Source organism: Bison bison, unplaced genomic scaffold (assembly GCF_000754665.1).
Source record: "Bison bison bison isolate TAMUID 2011002044 unplaced genomic scaffold, Bison_UMD1.0 scf7180017864218, whole genome shotgun sequence".
Classification (NCBI taxonomy): Eukaryota; Metazoa; Chordata; class Mammalia; order Artiodactyla; family Bovidae; genus Bison; species Bison bison.
Genome location: NW_011494790.1, coordinates 6690549 through 6703762, shown reverse-complemented (window position 1 = coordinate 6703762; position 13214 = coordinate 6690549). Strand labels below are relative to the sequence as shown.

The following is a 13214-nucleotide window of genomic DNA, read 5'->3' as shown; positions in this document are numbered from 1 at the left end:
TCTTTTGTCTCTTCTTTCCCTTATCCCCTTCTCTGGCTCTTCCTCCATCTTCCTTTTTAATATCCTTTTGGATATTAACTTGCTATTCCCTGAACTGGAAATAAACCTGTATAAAACCACTTGTTTCTTGCTACAACTTAAGCATTGCAATTAAAAACAGTCAACTAAGTTCAAATCCACTGCTTCACTATTAATAACATCTTCAAAAATTTATTAACACCTAAAACCAAATGCAGAAATTGGTTTCCAAAAAGGTCGTTACACTTCTAACTTGCAGAAATAAAATTAAAGAGAGGCAAAATTATGTTTTTCATAGTGAAGCAAGCCACTGTTACTGGAAAGTCATTCAAATATGTAGAGTTTTGAGGTAAATAAGAAACTCAGGCATCTAAATTCTTCCCATTATCCCTTCTCCATCAGAAGATTGTGCACATGTGGAATTACATGATGAGCAGCAAAGGTTGCCTTAAGAGAGACCTCGCATATGCATCTCCAGGAAAGGCAGGTTGCAAGGGAGGGGTGTGATACTTGCCACCTTGATATATTTGGATGTGGTTGCTGCCGGGACATCTGGCCTGAGGTCCTCCAGGATGGCTGCTCTGAATAGAGAGGCTGCCATGCCCTCATCCCCTGTTTTTCAAGGATAAGTGAGTATCTTATATGGGAAGCCCAACATGGCTCCCTGAAGTAGAAGCCACCTTTGTCTTGACCTGGAGGCCTCCTATGCTGCTATCAGCCATTCTGAATTCTGATGAAATAGAAATATAAAAGGGAAAGGGCTAAATTAACAGGAGTGAGATTTAAGTTTCCCACTCTTTTGCTGTCAGTTCAGTTCAGTCGCTCAGTCGTGTCCAACTCTTTGCGACCCCGTGGATTGCAGTATGCCAGGCTTCCCCATCCATCACCAACTCTTTTGCTGTACCACGATTCAAACTGCTGCTCCTCTATTTGTAAGCACAATCAGGGTTCTCATGGTTCTGAAGAAGCTTTCAGTTTTCCCAGCTGCATCTTTCAATGCCTTCCCATCTTTGTTCTTCCTTCTGTGGTCTTTGTGTATTTGTGCCTGCTGTAACCGCACATCATAATTGCAGGATGGTGCTTTGAGCCCTGGCATCCCTCTACTGCAGAATGCTGAAGCTGCAGACTATAAGAAATGCCTGAGGCAGGAAGGCCAACAGGAAGCAGTGGGTCTTCTCAGTGCTGTGAATTACTTCCATATCCTTCTAGGACCAGGCCAGTCTTCTGGAAGCATCTTGAAAGGACTTTTAGGAAGGAAGAGGTATGAGCTCTCAGGCATACAGCAAGAGGTTATCTTTAATTTTTGAAGAATTTTGATGTAATATAAAGATAAGTGGTACAATGAGGCTAATTTTTTTAATTTAAATGCTATATATGTTGCTTATCCTGGTGGTTGTGAACTGCTCATTTCTTTAAAGGTTGAAGAAAGAACTACTTTTGGTTAATTTTTACTTTCCACAGAAATGTTACAAGTATATCAATCAGGCATACTTTGGTAGAGAAATAGCTCACAAGTCAGGAAATACACTTTCCATGAGGTTTAAACTGGTAGATGCTCAAAGACTGTGGTAATGATGCCAACGATGATGGCACTGATGATGGTACTTACCGCATTGTGTGGCATTTGCTGTGGAACTGAGAGCTGATGGTTGACATCACTGGCTAGCAGTTTGAAGGCAAATGCAAGGCTTCTGCTAGCCATTGTCTCCTATGATTCTCCTGTGCAATCTATCTATGACTCTGCCAAAAATAAACTGATTATTTCAGAAAGTTTGCTGGCTTTGTTAGACCTTCACTTGTGACTATACAACTTTTTCTCAAAGGAAGCATTTTTAGTTAAAGGAATAAAGAGCTCATGAGTTTGCACAGGATGGAGGGTACATCTACTTCTCATCTGCTGGAAAGCTGATGCTTTTAGAAATCTTTGCCAAACTACTTTTTCTGTCCTCATTCAAAAGAATCCAAGAAAAAACTTGATGTGAAGTGAGATTTTTAATGTTTTCTATGGCTTATTTTCCCTTCAAACAACTTCCTCTCCAATGTTGATCATGATGATAATAACTGACATTCACTGAGTTCTTGTGGATACTCTGTATACTTAATCTTCATAAAACCTCATGTTACTGATGTCCATTTTATAGACGAATAAACTGAGTCACTGAGAAGTTTAATAATGTACCCACGATCATACAGATAATAAATCATATATCAGATTTAGACCCAGGCATTCTGGCTTTAAGTCAAGCTCATATCTTGATGTTATGCTGCCTCCCTTGATGGAGGTAAAAATAACTGCTGTTTAATCAACAAAGATTCATGGAGCTCTCGCTACGTGCCAGGGTCTGAATTAGGCACTGAGAAGACTGAAATAGAAAAACAAATATGGCCACAGTCATCATGGCATTTAGAATTCAGCAAAAGAGAGCAATATTAAGCTAATAATTATATAGTTAAAAACTATCATATTTCATGGCTTCCCAGGTGGCACTAGTGGTAAAGAACCTGCCTGCCACTGCAACGGACGTAATAGATCTGGGTTTGATCACAGGGTTGGGCAGATCCCCTGCAGGAGGGCATGGCAACCCACTCCAGTATTCTCGCTTGGAGAATTCCATAGTCAGAGGAGCCTGGTTGGCTACAGTCCATGGGTCACACAGAGTCGGACATGACTGAGGCAACTTAGCACACACATTATACACAATGAGAGCTTTTAACAGGGGACTCATTAACTCTCTGAATAAATCACACTTAATGTGATATCTGAAATAGCATGAGATGGCAAGATTAAGGGAGGAGGTAGGCAAGGGGTTAGAAGCATAGAAACTTTATCAGAGAGAAAGGCTGGGGATTTCCATTGTCGCAGTAAAGTTACAGTGACCACATGGGATGCATAATTCTTCATTAATATTTCCTTTAAGTATAGAATAAGATTTGATTTTTTAAATATATACAAATGGTCATGACTAGACCATATTCTAATTAGGGAATCAGTTGCTTAGTCATAAAATGCCTGATGATGATAAAGCACGTCAAGTAAGAAATGCTGTTGGAATGATTGGGAAGAGAAACTCCAAGAAAGCCAGAAGTGACTGTGTCCAGTGGGAAAAGACACACAGAGAGGAGATGGTGAACTGCGCAAAGGCAAAGGATGTTTTCACATTAAAAGGGCATTGTTATTTGTTTCCCGGCTCAAAGCTATAAACATGAATATTGCATTTCCAAGTAATCCATAAGAATCCAATATTAAATGAATTATAAAGCCAATTAAGTAAACATTATAGAACATATAGAGTAACCAAATGGATAGGAACTCAGGACATAGACTCAGATATGCACAGAATACAGTATATCCTAAGGATGGCATTTCAAATCAGTGGAAAAAAGATGAGACTGAGACTAGCAACTATTCATTTGGTTCAAAATAAAGCCAGATTCCAAATTTACTCTTTACATCCAAATAAACTCCAGATAGAAAAAGTTGAATAATTTTTATGCTATTAAAATCATTTGAAGAAAACATGGGTGAATATTTTTATAATCTTTGCTTATTAAAGACCTTTATTAGAATACTGGGCCCAGTTTATAGACTCCTCCAGAATGGTTGGGCTGTTGAATTCTTCTAGAAGTTACAGAAGACTCTTCAGGAAGATCGCCTTCTACTAACCCCACCCCTGTAGCCTCAAAGAGGAGGGTTGACTTTACTAAGCTCTATCATAGCTTCCTCTTGCTTCCTTTTGATTAAAACTTCTGCCTACCAATAAAGCATGTAGAAAATTCAGAAACTACAAAGTTAAAATTGGACTCTATGAAAATTTAAAATTTCTGTATAACAAAATTCATGGTAGGCAAATGTTTTAGGGCCTTCTAAAGAAAAGTACTGAAGCATAATTATAATGTGAATTAGCACTGATGGTTCTGCCCCTTATAAAAATTATCTTAGAACTTCCCTGGTAATTCCAGTGATTAAGACTTTGCTGTCCAGTGTGGGGGATACTGGTTCGATCCCTGCTTGGGGAGCTAAGACCCCACATGCCTCACGGCCAAAAAACCAAAACATAAAACAGAAATAATACTGTAACAAATTCAATAAAAACTTAAAAAAAAAAAAAAAAAACTCTTAACAATCCCCTGAACTCAGAATGTCTATGAACTTGGATGGGGGGAAAAAATCTTAGTTTCTCCAACTTCCAGTAGGTCTGACTAAAACTTTGTATGTCTTTTGATTATGAATACAGTCAGTAAACTGCATTAGTATTAGTGTTGCCTACATCACTACTAGAAATCAGATATTTTTATATTAGGTTATAGTTGTTACTCTATACAGTCAGCAAAAATAAGACCTGGGACAGACTGTGGCTCAGATCATGAACTCCTTATTGCCAGATTCAGACTTAAATGGAAGAAAGTAGGGAAAATCACTAGACCATTCAGGTATGACCTAAATCAAAGCCCTTATGATTATACAGTGGAAGTGACAAATAGATTTAAGGGATTAGATCTGATAGAGCCCCTGAAGAACAATGGACAGAGGATCATGACATTATACAGGAGGCAGTGATCAAGACCATCCCCAAGAAAAAGAAATGCAAAAAGACAAAACGGTTGTCTGAGGAGGCCTTACAAATAGCTGTGAAGAGAAGAGAAGTGAAAGGCAAAGGAGAAATGGAAAGAAATACCTATTTGAATGCAGAATTCCAAAGAATAGCAAGGAAAAATAAGAAAGCCTTCCTCAGTGATCAGTGCAAAGAAATAGAGAAAAAAACAGAATGGGACAGACTAGAGATCTCTTCAAGAAAATTAGAGATAGCAAGGGAACATTTCATGCAAAGATGGGCACAATAAAGGACAGAAATGGTATGGACCCAACAGAAGCAGAAGATATTAAGAAGAGGTGGCAAGAATATACAGAAGACCTATACAAAAAGATCTTCATGACCCAGATGACCACGATGGTGTGATCACTCACCTAGAGCCAGACATCCTGGAGTCTGAAGACAGGTGGGCCTTAGGAAATGTCACTACAAACAAAGCTAGTGGAGGTGATGGAATTCCAGTTGAGCTATTACAAGTTCTAAAAGATGATGCTGTTAAAAGTGCTGCACTCAATATGTCAGCAAATTTGGAAAACTCAGCAGTGGCCACAGGACTGGAAAAGGTCAGTTTTCATTCCAATCCCAAAGAAAGGCAATGCCAAAGAATGCTCAAACTACCACACAATTGCACTCATCTCACACACTAGTAAAGTAATGCTCAAAATTCTCCAAGTGAGAGAGACTTCAGCAATACTTGAACTGAGAACTTCCAGATGTTCAACTTGGATTTAGAAAAGGCAGAGGAACCAAAGATCAAATAACCAACATCTGTTGGATCACAGAAAAAGCAAGAGAGTTCCAGAAAAACATCTACCTCTTGCTTTTGGTATTATTAACCACATCAAAGCCTTTGACTGTGTGGATCACAATAAACTGGAAAATTCTTAAAGAGACTGGAATACCAGAACCACCTTACCTGCCTCCTGAGAAACATCTATGCAGGTCAGGAAGCAACAGTTAGAACTGGACATGGAACAACAGACTGGATCCAAATTGGGAAAGGAGTACGCCAAGGCTGTATATTGTCACTCTGCTTACTTAACTTATATTAAGTTAAATACAAATGGGGCTGGATGAAGCACAAGCTGGAATCAAAATCTCTGGGAGAAATAACAATAACCTCAGATACAGAGATGACCCCACCCTTATGGCAGAAAGTGAAGAGGAACTGAAGAATCTCTTGTTGAAAGTGAAAGAGGAGAGTGAAAAAGTTGACTTAAAACTCAACATTGAAAAAACGAAGATCATGGCATCCAGTCCCATCACTTAATGGCAAATCGATGGGGAAACAATGGAAACAGTGAGAGCCTTTTTTGGGGGGGCTCCAAAATCAGGGCAGATGTTGGCTGCAGCCATGAAATTAAAAGACACTTGCTCCTTAGAAGAAAAGCGATAACCAGTCTAGACAGCATATTGAAAAGCAGAGACACTATTTGGCTGATAAAGGTCCATCTAGTCAAAATTATGGTTTTTCCAGTAGTCATGTATGGATGTGAGAGTTGAACCATAAAGAAAGCTGAGCACTGAAGAACTGATGCTTTTGAACTGTGGTGTTGGAGAAGGCTCTTGAGACTCCCTTGGACTGCAAGGAGATCAAATCAGTAGTCAATCATAAAGGAAATCAATACTTAATATTCATTGGAAGGACTGATGCTGAAGCTGAAACTCCAATACTATGGCCACCTGATGCAAAGAACTGACTGACTGGAAAAGACCCTGATGGTGGGAAAGATTGAGGGTGGGAGGAGAAGGGGATGACAGAGGATGAGACGGTTGGATAGCATCACCAACTCGATGGATATGAGTGAGCAAGCTCTAGGAGTTGGTTATGGGCAGGGAAGCCTGACATCCATGGGGTTGCAAAGAGTTGGACACGACTAACTGAACTGAACTGATAATTGTCACAGCTATCATTTGCCCTCAGTACTAAATTCCAAATTTAGGGTAGTTACTAGACCCATTGTTAGATCTCTTTATTTGATGAGGCAATAAAATATGTATGTGTGTGTGTATATATATATATATATATTTTTATATTGCACATTTGTTTTTAAAGTTATTTTACTAAGTGCAATTTAACATAATTTGTTTCTATGTAATCCTGTGTATTTTATTTTACACATGTAAAATCCAGGGAATTCCCTGGTGGTCCAGTGCTTAGGACTCCGCACTCTCACTGCTGATCGTTCAATCCCTGGTCAAGGAACTAAGATTCTGGAAACCTCACGGTGCAGCCAAAAGGAAAAAGAAATCTAATCTACAAAGGGGCCGGTGGGCTTCAAAACACTGTCTCAAGAGTCTGCGTTATAAACAGTCTAAGAACTCCACATTAAGGTAATGAGAAAGACAGTCATCAGACATACATACAGTCTTTGTGGCCAGCGCCCTCAACCTCAGCCTCATTCACTAGGTGGGTGTGTAGGGTGTTGGCACCACATATGACATGGTGTGTCTCACGCTCCAGAAGTGAGCCCAGCAGGTGGAGAGAATGTGGGGGTCAGGGGGTACCCAGATAATAGTAGTCAATCTGCTTCCAGCTGGGGAGGTCAGGTCCCATAACTGATGTTGTCAGAGCAGCGACTCCTCTGTTGAAAGGGTTTCTCCATTTTATTACAGTGGAGGATGGCCTTGTTAGTCGCTCATTTGTGTCGGACTCTGTGACCCCACAGACAGTCAGCCTACCAGGCTTTATCTACATGGGATTTCCCAGGCCAGAAAACTGGAGTGGGTTACCATTTCCTTCTCCAGGAGATTTTCCCAACCCAGGGATCAAACCCGTGTCCCCTGCATTGCAGGCAGATTCTTTACCATCTGAGCCACTGGGGTGATCTCTTAACCCTTTGAGACTGGCACTGAATCTTGGGCTGATAGCCTTAATATATACCAAAAGTCTTAGAAATCAGTGAGAAAAAGAATACCCCATCAGATAAGTAAACAAAATATAAACAGGCCATTAAAATGGTTAAATGTGGAGAAATGGATTTGGCATCACTAACAATCAAGGAGTTGCAAACAAAGCAAGATTTTTAAAATGTCCATTGATTTGGCAAAGTTTAAAAAATTGACGCAAAACTCAGTTTGATAAAGATATGGGGAAAAAAACACTTGTGCCTTGTTAGTGGGGTTGTAAATTACTATACTTTTGGGGAAAGTTCAGTTTAACAATATTTATGTAAAATGTTATTTATTCATACCATATGGCCTAATAATCTCCCTTTTAGGAATTTACCCTCATGAACTAATCATAAATATGTGAACTAAAATATGTACTGGAGTGTTTATTACTCCCTTATTTGTAATAGCCCAAAACACTGGAGGCAGCCTCAGTGTCTTCTATAATACAGCAGGGTCGTTCATAAAGATATTCTGTTTCATTTTCCTCATATTTTAACCCCATTCCAAGAAAATGGGCATGGCCTTGTTAACCCATGAAGCTTCTTGGCCTCAGGAGAGGTGTGTGTTGTACAATGGGAAGCAGAAGTGGCCATCTGAGAAAGTCTTCCTTGGCTTTTTTTAAATATGAGTTCATTTTCTTCTTAAATATTTATTTATCTTTTTGACTGTGCCAGGTCTTAGTTGCAGCATGCAGCTAAGTTCCCTGACCAAGGATTGAACCCAGGCCCCCTGCATTAGAAGCTCAGAGTCTTAGCTACTGGACCACCAGGGAAGTCTCTGGAAAATGAATTCATTTTCAAGTGATTAAAGCCAGGGAAGGGGAAAGTGAGACAGAAAGAATGGAGGAGGTTTTCAGAGAGGAGACAGGGCTCTGTGAATCCTGTGTGTTGCTGGGTCATGGGCTCTGCTCCCAAGTTTTGCTCAAGGGTGGAAAAAGAATGGGGGTGCAGAAAGGATGCTCGGCCTGAGACATCTGACCCCAGCAACCTTGAAAACGATGAGCAGCTATAAGAACCATGGTCCCCGGGCTTCACAGAGACATTTAGGCTGAATGGATTTGATCTGTGCAGTATCTGGAGAGGGTTAAAGGCCAGAGAGCTACCTCTGAATATAAGACTCCTTGTGTTGGGGGTGTGGGGAAGGTGGGAGCAGGGTAGGAGGAGAGGGAGATTCAGTGATGATTGTCTTTGATTATCCACCAGCCTGGATGAAAGTGAAGAGTGAAATTTAATTTGATTCATAGAAGTAACCAATGTGGCATTTCCTGCCCACCTGAGTTCTTAACTTGTGTGAAATCTGCTACAATGTCTTTCTTGCTAACTCAATCTCCTTTCTGATAATTTAGTAGCAGAGGGCTCAAGGGTGGGCAGCTAGGGCTGCCCCATGACACACAGTCTCCTGCAAGCTGAGAGAGAAGTTTTTGCACAAATGTGATGTTCAATGAAAGGAGAAACACAGGGGTTTAAGAAAGATGTACTGATACGTTGTTATAGAAGCCATGTATCAACTGAAGGAAACCAGGGAGAAACTGCTACATGGTTCCAAAGAACAATGGTAAACCACCTCATAAATAAAGGCAACCAGAGGTCTATGAAATCTATGAAATCTCTGTACACTTTTCACTCGCGGGTAGAAAGTAGGTCAGAACCTATTCCAATCCACCCCCAGGTGAGGGTCTTGGACCACCAGAAACTACGCAATTGGACATTGCCACAGAACTCTGGACTATTAAAGGCTATTGTGCCTTCCACACAAACTGGAACAGAACACTTGTCCTTTGAGAGTCTGAACAAACATGGATCCAAACACACTGAGAGTCATCAAGCGTTTAAAATCAGTCGAGAGGGTGCCCTGTGGACACAGGCTTCTCATGTAGGGTTTAAAAACCTTAAAGCAGAAATCTCTTTGGCCCTGGCTCTGGAACTAGCCTTCTGGAGGTAGTCTGAATGCAAACCTGATTTACCTTTGTGAACTAAGCTGGCACATGCATTCAAGTCTAGAGCTGAAAGTCATGAAACAGGAAAACCTAGTCAAATATGAAGGGTAACTAATTTTGGGCTTTTATTTCTTGGTTTGGGGATAAAGTGAGTAAAACCAGTAAATGCCTTTTTTTTTTTTTTTTTTTACTTTCTTTTTCCACAAACATTTTCAGTACTCTGATAAGGTAAACAGCATATCATTCCATGAGAAACTCCAGTTACCAAAAAAGGCCTTTAAGAGATGAACTTGGTAGACGGGTATTTCAGGAAGATCGGCAGACTGACTATCAGTTGGGCATATGATATCATTTTCTTCATCTGACAATTAAAAATTCCTTTGGAAAACTCTAATTCAAAAAGATAGATGCACCCCAATGTTCAGAGCACCATTATTTACAGTAGCCAAGATATAGCAGCAACATAAACATCCATCAATAGGTGAATGAATAAAGAAGTCGTGGATACACTCACTCACACACACACACACACAGATACATGTACATACATACTCATACAATGGAATACTGCTCAGCTATAGAAAAGAATGAAATAATGCCATTTGCAGCATCATGGATGGAGCTAGAGATTATCACACTAAATGAAGGAAGTCAGACAGAGAAAGACAAATATGATATCATTCATATGTGGAATCTAAAAAAATAATACAATTGAAGTCTTTTATAAAACAGAAATAGACTCAGACATAGAAAAAGTTATGGTTATCAAAGGGGAAAGGATGGGAGGGACAAACTGGGAATTTGGGATTAACAGATATACACTGCTATATACAAAACAGCTAAACAACAAAGAAGGACCTATTGTATAACACAGGGATGTATTCAATATATTGTAATAACCTATAATGGAAAAGAATTTGAAAAATTATGTATATATATATATATATGTACACACATAACTGAATGACTTTGTTGTATACCTGAAATACTGTAAATCAACTATACTTCAATAAAAAAATGCCCCAAAGAACTAATCATATATTTTAAGATCAACTATAACCCAATCCATCACTTTACAACTCTTGATTATATAAATCAGGTTCTAAGATAAATTGTCCACTGCAAAGTTTGGGGAATCTTTTGACTTTATAACTCAATGAAGACATTATCGATGATGACAGCAATTGATTCTAGATCTTTAGATCTTATTAGATGCTAGGTTTTCTCCCAAGCAATTTATCTGTGATAATTCATTTAATTCTGTCACCAACCCAAAAAGTATTTAATATAATTTTATTATATGTAAATTTGTCCTGGATCATATGACCAGTGAGTTAGATGAGAATCAGCTCTTTGTCTGACAGCAAAGGTCAATTTAAATTTTTTAAATTTTACTTTAAAAACTGACAGAATTCACAGCTGATAGTTGACACTATTTTCATACAATATTATGTAAGTTTCAGGTGCATGACATAGTGGTTTGACATTTAAATACATTATGAAATTATCACTATGATGAGTCTAGTAACCATCTGTCACCATACAAAGTTCTTACAGTATTACTGACTATATTCCTGTGCTATACATTATATCTTATGACATATATTTTACAACTGTAAGTTTTATCTCTTAATCAGATCAAATCAGTCGCTCAGTCGTGTCCGACTGTTTGCGACCCCATGAATCGCAGCATGCCAGGCCTCCCTGTCCTTCACCAACTCCCGGCGTTCACTCAGACTCACGTCCATCGAGTCAGTGATGCCATCCAGCCATCTCATCCTCTGTCGTCCCCTTCTCCTCCTGCCCCCAATCCCTCCCAGCATCAGAGTCTTTTCCAGTGAGTCAACTCTTCGCATTAGGTGGCCAAAGTACTGGAGTTTCAGCTTTAGCATCGTTCCTTCCAAAGAAATCCCAGGGCTGATCTCCTTCAGAATGGACTGGTTGGATCTCCTTGCAGTCCAAGAGACTCTCAAGAGTCTTGTCCAACACCACAGTTCAGAAGCATCAATTCTTCGGCGCTCAGCCTTCTTCACAGTCCAACTCTCACATCCATACATGACCACAGGAAAAACCACAGCCTTCATTAGACGAAGCTTTGTTGGCAAAGTAACGTCTCTGCTTTTGAATATGCTCTCTAGGTTGGTCATAACTTTCCTTCCAAGGAGTAAGCATCTTTTAATTTCATGGCTGCAGTCACCATCTGTAGTGATTTTGGAGCCCAGAAAAATAAAGTCTGACACTGTTTCCACTGTTTCCCCATCTATTTCCCATGAAGTGGTGGGACTGGATGCCATGATCTTCGTTTTCTGAATGTTGAGCCAACTTTTTCACTCTCCACTTTCACTTTCATCAAGAGACCTCTTAATCACCATTACCTATTTCACCCAATCCCCCACACTCCCACACCTTTGGAAACCACCCTCTTGTTCTCTGTATCTATGAATCTGTTTCTATTTTGTTTGTTCTTTTGTTTTTCAGATTCCACATATAAATGCAATCATACTCGATTTGACTTTGTCTGACTTAGTTCACTCAGCATAATACCCTCTCAGTTCAGTTCAGTTGCTCAGTCGTGTTCGACTCTTTGGGACCCCATGAACCACAGCACACCAGGCCTCCCTGCCCATCACCAACTCCCGGAATTTATTCAAACTCATGTCCATTGAGTTGGTGATGTCATCCAACCATCTCATCCTCTGTTGTCCCCTTCTCCTGCCCTCAATCTTTCCCAGTATCAGGGTCTTTTCAAATGAGTCAGCTCTTCACATCAGGTGGCCAAAGTATTGGAGTTTCAGCTTCAACATCAGTCCTTCCAATGAACACCCAGGACTGATCTCCTTTAGGATGGACTGGTTGGATCTCCTTGCAGTCCAAGGGACTCTCAAGAGTCTTCTCCAACACCACAGTTCAAAAGCATCAATTCTTAGGTGCTCAGGTTTCTTTACAGTCCAGCTGTCATATCCATACATGACTACTGTCACAAATTCAAGATGGTTTTTCTTTATATGGTGAGTAATATTCCATTTCATATATGTATACTACATCTTCTTTATCCATTCATCATCCATTGATGGACACTTAGGTTGCTCCCATATCTTGGTTATTGTAAATAATACTGGAATGAACACAGAGGTGGCTATCAATTTGAATTGGTGCTTTATTTTCTTCGGGTAAATATTTCAAAGTGAAACTTCTGTATCATATAACAGTTCTAACCTTTTGAGGAACCGCCATACTGTTTTCCATAGTGGCTGTACCAATTTACAATCTCATCAACAATGCACAAAGGCTCCCTTTCTCCACATCCTCAGCTATAGTTTAATATAGTTCCATTTGTTTATTTTGCTTTTATTGCCCTTATTTGAAGAGACAGATCATAAAGAATATTACTAAGACCAATAATGTTGAAGTCAATGTTTAAAAACCATCATAGACTAGCATCTCTACAGTGAGCACACTGAATCCCTTCATTTGCTTTAGCACTCCTAGTCTCTGCAGCGTCTCTTCTCCAAGCTATATCTAACAAAAAAATGGAAATGCAGCATTCGAAGGTAAGTGAGCCATAGCCACTGCTCTGACTTTTCATTTTGCACTCAAACCGTTTAAAGAAAAATAGTGACAAAGGCTCTAATTGGGTGGAAATGGCGTGAGGGAGGATTTGAGTGTTTCAGAATGTAGACTGACAGGCCCATCACATGCCTTTTAACAGAGGCACGCCTGCTACTCTGTGGCATGTCAGAGCCTGAAGGCCAGCCTGTGATGCGCCTATCACT

At 39.8% G+C, this 13214-nt stretch overlaps 1 pseudogene; it reads left to right on the top strand.

Annotated features, from left to right (window-relative positions):
* Positions 1-432: 432 nt before the first annotated feature.
* Positions 433-13214, top strand: part of LOC104992613 — a 47113-nt pseudogene continuing 34331 nt past the window's right edge.